This window comes from Colias philodice, chromosome 9, assembly GCF_061535455.1.
Source record: "Colias philodice isolate Cphi_HAF_F1 chromosome 9, ilColPhil1 Martin Lab GWU primary, whole genome shotgun sequence".
Taxonomy (NCBI): domain Eukaryota; kingdom Metazoa; phylum Arthropoda; class Insecta; order Lepidoptera; family Pieridae; genus Colias; species Colias philodice.
This window is the reverse complement of record NC_143094.1, coordinates 8,308,598-8,319,592: the sequence shown is the minus strand read 5'-3', so window position 1 is coordinate 8,319,592 and position 10,995 is coordinate 8,308,598.

The window sequence follows — 10,995 nt, the reverse complement described above, 5'->3', positions numbered from 1 at the left end:
ATAGTAGCTAACGCTAATTGTACCTACTTATAAATGTTTTTTGTTGATGTGAGCCGAGCCTTATGACACTTAACAGGCATGGCAGACAGTATTGTAATTAGAAAATGAGTAATAATAATTACATAATTTTATCTATTAAATATATTTTTATTATTTTATATTACAAACTCCGATAAAATTGTTTCCTTTACAAAGTCATAATATATTTCATTCAACTATAATATACGTTTCCGTTTTGATTTTAATTACGTCGGTAAGGCCATAGACTACGTGTTTTATATTATGTGTAAATTGTAAAAACGACAGATGAATCATTTAGTGAATAATGAACATTATTTTATAATGGTAATTTTATTTTTAACCAGTCTCAAAAAGAGGATGGTTTGTTCAATAGTGAATGTATGCTTCCTGTGTATATTTAAGAATTTGTGAACTTTATACCGATAATGTTTTTATTCGGAAGCTCCTTGTGGGAAATAAAATCCTCAAATGGTTATATTATCATAAATTAAGAATCGGCTCGTAAGTTTTAACTTGTGGTAACATTCATGCATTGATTTATATTAATTTATATAATGACATGCTCATTGTATTTGTCTCACATTTGTCTGCTAGACTGCTATATCTATCATTGATATTCAGTTAATTCGAACCACTACAAGAATGTAAGGAAGGAGAAAAGCTTTTGTTCACACTACTCAGAAGAGCTAAACGATTTTCACGAAATTTTTTGTGGATTTTTAACAATCTCAGCACAGGTCTAGTATCTAGTTTAGTCGACCGTCGTGTCTTTTTATTGTGTTACTATTTATAAATTATAATGTGTGTATAAATAAACATTTTTTCATTTTTTATTCAAATTATTTTGATCGTGATGTAGGTGTTATTCAATATATCATAATTAAGCATTTCATTAAATAATGTGTACCTGTGTATATTTTCATATAGGTAGGTAATAGGAATGTTGTTTATTATGGATAACAGGAAAAATGAAAGACAATAATATTTTATATTGAGGTGTAAGTTTATTCGCAAGTTACGGCCCTGCCTTCATACGAAACTGCTGAATACGCCGTTCGCACGGGAATAGAATGTGGGTCCGATTTCCCTGAGTTAGCATCCAAGTTTACGTCTTTATAATTATTAAAATGTATAAATTCATTCTTTAACTCCGGTCTGCATCGTGCAGACATGGGTGTAAAAGTCTCACTTTAGTTAATAAATGTAGTTATAAAGTAAATCTAGTTTTCTTTTGGGGCCTCCGGCTGCGGGAAATGTAATTGGCGCAGTCGGTAGGATCCTCAAAAAACGTGGCATAGAACCTTGCTATCGCTACGGAGCTGAGGATCCAGAATCTACGGTTTCTGCGGCCTGGAGGCTAAATCAAACATCGATCCCAAAAAGTAACCAGATTAATTGGTAAGTACATAGAATAGTTCTGTGTTGCTTCCTTTTACTAGTTTATACCTATTTTTAGTCCTAATTTCCTTTCCATGATTTTCCATCCGTGAAAGTCAAATTCCCAAGAGCACTACATTGAGTTAGGCTGCTCGTAGACTAGTTTTAAATAATATTAGAGATTTAGTTTAAAATTAATTAGATTAACTAGATTGTAAAGTTATATTATAAAGTTAATGCTGAAGGTAGTGAATAGCCTAATTTCTTAATCAATGGTAAATTAAATAAAATTACATACCCAAAATTGAGTAGGCATTCAAAATCCATTAATAAATAATTTCAGGATCAAAAAGACAAAACCACTCTATATAATGATTTGGCATCGGTTGTAACCATGAATCGGTTGTAACCATCACAGAGGCAAAAAGTACACTTTATATAAAAAAAAAAATTCTACAAGCTTTTATTCGCGGTTTATAGGAGCCCTTAGGTTCAAGAATTCAATGTATGCGGCCGATTTCAATTGAAAAAACGTTTAAAAATTGTGACCAATAAATTTTTTATTTAATTTAATTTAATTTAATCATTAGAATTTAAATGCATCTTATTTACAGAATAAATATAATTTTAATCATTAGTAAAAGTGATATAAAAGAATTTAATTCGAAACCCGTACCCATAGCGCAGCGTCACCATTCCAGGGACGTACTGCATTTAATTTTTCTGCATCATCTTACATGTCGCAAACCATACAAACCTTATTTGGTATATACAACCCTATATACCTTTAAAACCCTATTTATCAAGCTAATCCACATCACCCGCATATAATCCCCGTAGAAATGTTTTTCGGTTACCTAATAGGAATAAAAATCAAGGCCCTAAACCAATGAGTGGCATCAGTCACCATGTTACTTTTACTTTTTACCTTTAACACAAAATAATTTGAAAATGCGTGAAACGAATATGCATGAATTATACCCACCTGAGTACGGCCCTGACTTTTATTCCGAGAATTATTCGTATTACAATTATAGTGAATCGCCTTATCGGTATATACTATACAATACATATGATCCGAACTTTACACACTATGCTTGTAATAGCTTTACTGACTATGAAGATTAAGATCGATCATCACAGGTATAAACCGGTACCGGTATTAATTTGGATTACAAGATTCTATAAAATATGACAATTTCATTAAAGCTTTTCAAAAAAATCAGCATTCAGTTTATATCATCAACTATTGTAGTTAATGAGATAAAACAGCCATCTATTCTTTCTCCGATAGTGGAAAATCAAAAGAAAATTAATTTCATATTAATTCAATTCTTAAAAAAAAATTAAGTGACAATAACCTTATTAGATACATTAAGTTAGTTAATCATCATTCAATGTTAGTTATGGAAACAGTTAGGAAGATGATTAAGAAATTAGGTAAGATTTATAATAAGAATCAAATATAAGAATTAAAAGATAGGGAATATTATAATATACTTAAGCCTGGATACTACTTTTCGAATAAGCAAATAGTAATAATTTTTAAATTTCCATTAGTTTCTACTAGTAGATATTCTTGATTTATTTCATTTAGTTATTTTTACAAATAAGAATAGGCAGGCCCTCATCCCTTCCTATCCCTATATAGCAACTAACAGTAACTCATTCTTGTACATAGAGGCTGAATGCCCGAAGTATAATATCTGGTATCTCTGAGAATCGGAAAACAATCAAATTCAGACGAAGCCGGACTGTATTCAGGACTTCATTCAGATTCAGAATCAAACCTTAAATAGTTCCTGCGAGACGACGTTATTTCACTCTCAAAAGAAACGACGCAAGAATTAGATGAACGACATTACATACAACTTTACCACGCTCATCTAAAACCTCACTATAAATGCAACAAGAGGACTTCGTGATACTCCAAGGTACATTCTTATTAACTATACCTACTGGATGTATGTACGAGTCGGAGAATTTCAAGATCTATAATGTAAATGACAAAATTAAGGAACAGGCACTGAAGATAAGCGATATAGATTAGGGTTGTTGAGGATTCCTCTTCCGCTTCCTCATAATGCGGAAGTTCCGCAATATTTTGGGTTCCTCTACCGTTACCGCATCCTCAAAAATGAAAATAAAAAAAACCTCTTCCGCTATCGCTTTCTCAAAATTTAGAGGAAATTTATGAGGATGCTGAACTGATCGGGCGGCGAATTTACAAAGCCTATTTAAACTATGTACCTATTTGAGTTACGAGTCGGACTCTACTAACGAACAAGAGTAGAGTCTTACCGCCATATTTATATCTGCGCCTAAAACTTATCTCTAAACATAATAATATAATAATATAACATTTTCTCTCATACTCGGAAGAAACATATTTTACCAAATAATGTTTGTCAAAAGTCATTTTAAATTAAAAAACAAACAAGTTGTTTAAGCTTACATAATAATATCTACCAGTAAGTTTTTTTTTTGTGGAAATCGCCTAATGTCGCTTCTGGCACTGATATAGATTAGGTTTTTTCTGTGGGTTTTTTCGAGTAATATGCATAAACAAAAGCTCATCTGAGTCCGGCTCGTGACTCAAATAGTATAGTTACTTAACCTCCCCTAACCTTAAACATCAATATGTAGAGACAGGAGAATGGCTTTTGTTTTAATTTTTAATTTTAAAAGTTTTTGTTTTTTAATTTTGATTATAATTTCATATCATCCTCATCCTCATCCGCTTCCACTTCCGCTTCCTCATCCGCATCCTCTTCCTCAAAAAAATATCCTCTTCCTCATCCGCATCCTCTAAATTTGCGTGTGAAAATTCCTCTTCCTCCTCCTCTTCCTCATAATCACTTCCTCAACAACCCAAATATAGATATCAAGGAAATTAGAAATAAATAATATACAAGATACGCAATTCTCAACTCAGTTAATTTGGAGGATTAGCACAAAATCCAATAGCAAGTTTTAATGCAAACCCCTATCGCTATAGAAAATGATCCTGTAATATATCAAACCACTATCCCTATATACATAATTCTGGTTGGTGCAGTCTTAATAAAAGTTTCACTTTAGTTAATAAATATGTAGTTATAAAGTAAATCTAGTTTTCTTTTGGGGCCTCCGGCTGCGGGAAATGTAATTCGCACAACAATGTTTCATACAAATTTCCTCGTTTTGTACACACCTTTTCATCGTTTGTTTTGTAGATATTATCTTTTATAAAAGTTGTCTCTCTAAAATTTTAACATATTCGTCATGTCTGTTCCCTATACCTAATTCTCTTCACCACTGTAGTTAAATTATAAAATAGAGGATTCACTAAGGCAATAATAGTATTAGGATGAAAGAAATAGTCACTGCGGAAAATAAAAATACTAAACAATATACAAAAATGTGTTTAAAAGAACACGGAATGGGCTCTTATCTCGTAATATCAGCCTTCCAGTAACATCCGACGTGACGTGGCACTCTAGAGGACAGGCCGTTCCTCTGCGGAGGTGTAACTAGTGCAAGGAGTATCGAAGACAACAAGCAGAAACCAACTGCCGGGAAGCGAGCGCACACAACAGCTGTGGGCCCGCTTCGCACGACCGGTATGCGTATACGAAGCTCAATTGTTTATTTTTTCTAATGGACATTGCACGAATCACACTGGTATCAGTGGACTGGCCACGAGGCTGCCAGTTACAATAATTAATAAGAAAAATTCGTTACTAAATAACAACTAAATCACTTTAAAATTATCTCTTATTTTAAGTTTGATTTAGGTTAATTATATTCTGTGTTATATTATCGCGATTAATAAAATTTTCACCCTCTCAATTTTACCATCCTCGTAACTAACCCCTATGTAAGAGTACTAGTGTTGTCAAAACACCAAATTGGATCGCTTCCTTGCAATATACATTAAATGCATGACATTACCTACTATTACTTATATACTTTCATAATGCCAAAAAACATTTTTACTCAATAAGACATATACTTTCCAGGTTTCAATAGTGTTCCACTTCGCAACGACATTGCGTCTCGAAGCACCTCTCAAAGAGGGCTTGGAAATGAACACTCGAGGGACACGGCGAGTGTTAGACGTGGCTAAGAAGATAAAAAATTTGGTTTCCTTTGTCCATCTGTCTACTGCGTGCGGTATGTGGATTGGGAACTATTATATTATCTTTCGTGTAATTTCTCTTCAATATATACTTATTAAATAGTTATATAACCTATAATATACGTTGGAAGAGATTAGAATTAGTGATTCTGAAAATGTACATACCGAAATATATTAGGATTATTATTTGTGTACTGTTTTGATTGGTTTATAGTTTTAAAATGTGTGTATAATAAATAAATAATAGTTTAAAAAAACTAAAAAACACGCTTTTTATAGAAAACCGAACTAAAAAATAGAAAATAAATTTAAATGAATTTAAATTAAGAAAATAGTGTTAAAAATTTCAATGAATATAAATTAATAATAGTGAGTAAAAAAAAATATTTTATTTTAAAAAAAGCGTGGGGTGCTTCTTAAGATATTATCGAAATGATAATCACTCTACTCATATCTATCAATAAAATATCTATAACCATTTACACCATGCATGCACCCCACGCTTTTTTTTAAATAAAATAATTTTTTTTACTCACACTATTATTAATTTATATTCATTGTAATTTTTAACACTATTTTCTTAATTTAAATTCATTTAAATTTATTTTCTATTTTTTAGTTCGGTTTTCTATAAAAAGCGTGTTTTTTAGTTTTTTTAAACTATTATTTATTTTCTACTTTTTAGTTTGGATTATTTATAATAGCTTGTTTTTGAAGTGAAAACTTCTTTAGCGGCGTTGGGTATAAAATCTTAAACTCGCGTCAGGACACGTGGCCTGATCGAAAAAGCGTAAGACGGATTTTTTTTTTTTTTTAGCCCTTATATTCCATGCGTAAGACGGATACCATTCCAAAATATCAAACATGCTGAACGTTAATAATAATCAAGTTTTCACTTCTGCCGGCACTCCCGGAGTGCAACCCGTCTTTTTTTTAATTTTAAACTATTGCACGACTCATGATGCGAAGCATCAGAGAGTGCTTTACGATCGAAAAATTTTTTTCGCCTTATTTTGGCAACTATTTTTAGTATTATAGGCTTGTTAGATAAAGGAATCAAGATATTTTGCATACTATTGTCGAGATAATTTAACGGAGATTAATTCTATACTTGCTAAAAATTAATTTAATGCAATAGAAACGAGAGACGGTGGCGGACTCTTCGTGGCTCGTGAAATCTAAGTTACATGCACGCATAAAAATTATTTGTTAGGACAACAAAAACAGGGATAACAAAAAAATATGCTGTGATAAAAAATGAATTTACTTACAATAACAAATCAACTAGTTTATTTAACAAGATGAACTAAGTTGCAATAACAAATGAGTTTTCACTGCTCTGAAGTTAATTTGTTGTTTTAACAAAATCGCTTTGTTATTGTAATAAATTTTTTTGTTGCAATAACAAAATAGTTTTCTTATCAATAAAATTTGTTACTTGAACAAGCTATTCCGTTGCTTTAACAAATCGATTTATTATTTTTTTAAAATAATTGAAAGATTCGGTTACAATAACGAAATAATTTTGTTGAGTGAACATATGATTTTTAATTTTTTAAACTATTATTTGTTTTGTAGAATTAAAATTCTCTTTAGTATACAAAAAATTGTCAATATTAAAGAAAACGGCTAAAGATAATTATTGGAAATAAAAATTAACATCGAGTCCTGCCTTATCGACTGTAGAGAAAAATTATAGAAAATTTTAATTATTTTCTTACCTTATCGACTATAGATGAAAATTATATAAATTAACAATAATCATATTTTGCAAATTGAAAAATGGAATAATTTTATCAAATTAGTGTATTATCATCGGTCCTCAGTAAATCTACAAAGTTTGAACGAAATCTGGCTGTTTAAAGTGGGTCAAAATCGCGCCCAAAGAAGTCGGTTACAAACAAACATACAAACATAAAAATGGAATAATTTTATCAAATTAGTGTATTGTCGTCGGTCCTCAATAAATCTACAAAGTTTGAACGAAATCTGGCCGTTTAAAGTGGGTCAAAATCGCGCCCAAAGAAGTCGGTTACAAACAAACATACAAACATAAAAATGGAATAATTTTATCAAATTAGTGTATTGTCATCGGTCCTCAATAAATCTACAAAGTTTGAACGAAACTTGGCCGTTTAAAGTGGGTCAAAATCGCGCCCAAAGAAGTCGGTTACAAACGAACATACAAACATACAGGTGAAGCTAATAAAAAGCGTGTAAAAATAAACAATGTGTGCACATGACCATATATTATAAAAAATATGAGACTGAGACTAATAACTTTTTAGTAAGTGTGTAATCTCTTCAGATATACGTGTGTCCAAAAATGAATTATAACGGTGGGAGGTTGTGTCAGATCTCTTGAGAGTATTTCATAATACGGTCTAAATGGTGTCTAAGGAAGCTTTAAATAAAATAACAAATTTAATATAAATTTAAGACTGTTATAAGTATTTGATTCACTTAATGTTTACTTTGCACTGTATCGTTATCATAGCAAAGGTTATCATTGTAAGTTCTATATAGGTCTTTTATAAATAATGATATTGTATACACGTTGTTGAATAAATATATTATACAAAGGATGGATTTATTTTTGACTAGTGTTTTATTAACCATAGCCTTTACTATTACTGTATTTCATGATTTGTATCAATATACATATAAATAAAGAAATTAACGCGATTTATTTTATTTGCGCAAGCAAGGAACCAATATTATTGTAAATATGAAAATATTTATTTTTAGTACCTACTTATATATTTTTAAATAATGACTTGCTTTTACTAAGTTGTATTATGTTGTTGTATGTACTCATTCAAGGAATCGACTTCTGGATTAGTTTTTTTTATGTAATGTTACGTTTAACCAGTAGTATCCATAGTTCTTTGAAAACTTATATATAAGTTATCTTTATAATATGTCAGATGCAGCACCATTTAATAAAACAATTATAATAAATACCATAAACATGTGACAGATTTAGATTATTATCTATTATATATATTATATACTTGTTGATTGCTGAACTATTTGTTTGTACGTGCTAATCTACGGGTCCGTTATTAAAATGACGGACAGAAGATAGTATCAACACGCTACGTCCAATAGGAGCGGAGGTATGTGGGTAAAACCACGGGACACATATAGTATATAAAATGAGTAAACATTTTGATATCAGTTATGTGATTACGCTTATAAATTTGGAAACATGTTGACTTGAAATTATAAATCATTTGATACTGAACTTCATAACAATATAACAATACACAAAATAACGGACAATGTAATGAACACAAAGCTTTTATTGAGTATTAGAATTTATAAATAAATAACCTATTCTATAGTAGTATAGACACTATAGTACACTATTTATAGTAGTATAATCTCCAAACCTCGGATTGATCGCAGATTCAAGGAAGGATATTTCATGCTCGCATATGAAGAAGCATTTTACATTACAGTTTATGTCATTTAGTTTGCCGTTAAAGAACATTGATCCACATTTCTCTCTCTCCCCGCCATCTGGCTTGCCATTTCCCCATCTGGTGTATCCCAGAGATTTGAATGGCATACCTGAAAAATCAATATAATTCTTAACTTCATGACTATTTAAAAACATGTTGTTACTGCTGTTGGTATATTATTACGGCCAATAACAAAGGTCTGAGTGGTTTTTCCAATCGCCATTTTTTTACACGATTTTCTTAGGAATTACAATTTACCGCGAACTAACAAATATAAATGAGAATAAAAAAATATGTGGAGTTTACTATTGTCTTGAGAATTTTATGTAAATAAATTAAGATAAAATATGCAGAATAAATTGTATATTAAACAAATTAAAGTTGATTAAAAAGAGAAGTGGTAATTTCTCTTCTCCGTGTTATACTTGCACCTATACAAGATTAATGATTAGACAATTTTCACGAATATTATTTACTACTTATAATAGCCATTGAAAATAATAATTAACTAATAGTATTTAATATTTAGTTTTATTTCTTTACTCTTTGAACACACTTAAAACTTTTTACCTTTTATTGATCGCCATTCATTTTTTTGAACAAAACCTAAATGTACGGCGCCCTTCAGAAAGTCGCCGCCTACGTCTTTATTAGCATTATTTGTTATGTTTGCTAAATGATCAGCTTCTTCTTGAGTATCTATGATGGCTAAATATGACTGTTCTGCGCTGCAAACGACATACGCCTCCGTCCAGTTCATAGGAGTCGAATGGAACTTATAGCATCTGCCCAGCTTTTCACTGTATTCATATTCTGGAAATCATTTTTATATCTATTTATTTATCATACATTACACTTTTACATATCTTTTGTATTTTAAATAATCTCGAATTTTTGTATGGAATAATTAATGAATGAAGAAAAAATATTTTAATTTTCAAACATATAAAAAAAAATAATAACTAACGGACTTTACAGGTAATCAAAGAACTTACCTCCTTGTCGTTCTAATTGGTGAACATAGACTACATTTTATACATTGAAATTGAAGGGCATCGATTTTTATGAACTTACGTATCATGCAATAACAAACATACATTATTATTACTATGGTCTTTGGATACTGGAAAGTGGAAAAGTTAAAGATAGATCAGATAGGAAGATAAACTTTGGTATATCCAGATTTTTTCATGTGGGGTTTCCAGTCATTTTGGGCATTCCCCCGTTAATGAGTCGAGAAGGACACTAACAGGGAACTCATTTAATTAAGACTTGTATGAATTAACACGCAATTGACTCCTGAGTGTTCCCCAACGTTGAACGTTTTATAAGCCTCTTATATCTACTATACTCACTGGTATCAGGTATGTCGCAAACGTTGTTCCATTCAAGAGACCCCAAAGTCTTCTTGCAAATATATGGGTAGGATCTACTGCACTGGTCGTCGTTGAGAGTGCCGTCTCTACGCAATATAACACAGCTTTCCTTACCACCGGCATTATTGGGTTCACCTGGACCCCATCTGTCATACACTTCGGCTATAGGAATACCTGTTGGGGAAAAGATTTTCAAGTACTTTCTTGTAATGGTCTAATTTTCTTACAAGTTCGTCGATCGAGACCGCCTTATTAAGGTCCTAATGTCTATTGGCTTTTATGACAGTAGGCCGTTAGAAATTAAAGTTTATTTACTGCTTTTAAACGCTTTACTGCGAGAAGCGAGCGATATACCTGCAGCAGTCTTCGTTTACTGCAACATTTTTTTATTAAGCTTTAGCGCAGCAGGTACCTATGGTGTTTCCTTGGTCCTCAAAATAGTTATATTATATATACTTTGTGACTTAGCTAAATCCGTAATGCAAGAAAAAAAATTATCCCGTAAATCCTTAACCGCCTTGTAGTGTTTCGATAAATAATCGTTTTTATAAATAACTAGCGGTCCGCCCCGGCTTCGCCCGTGGTACATATTTACGTTTTCTCTACATAAAAACCATCCTCGTACTTCAAGGAA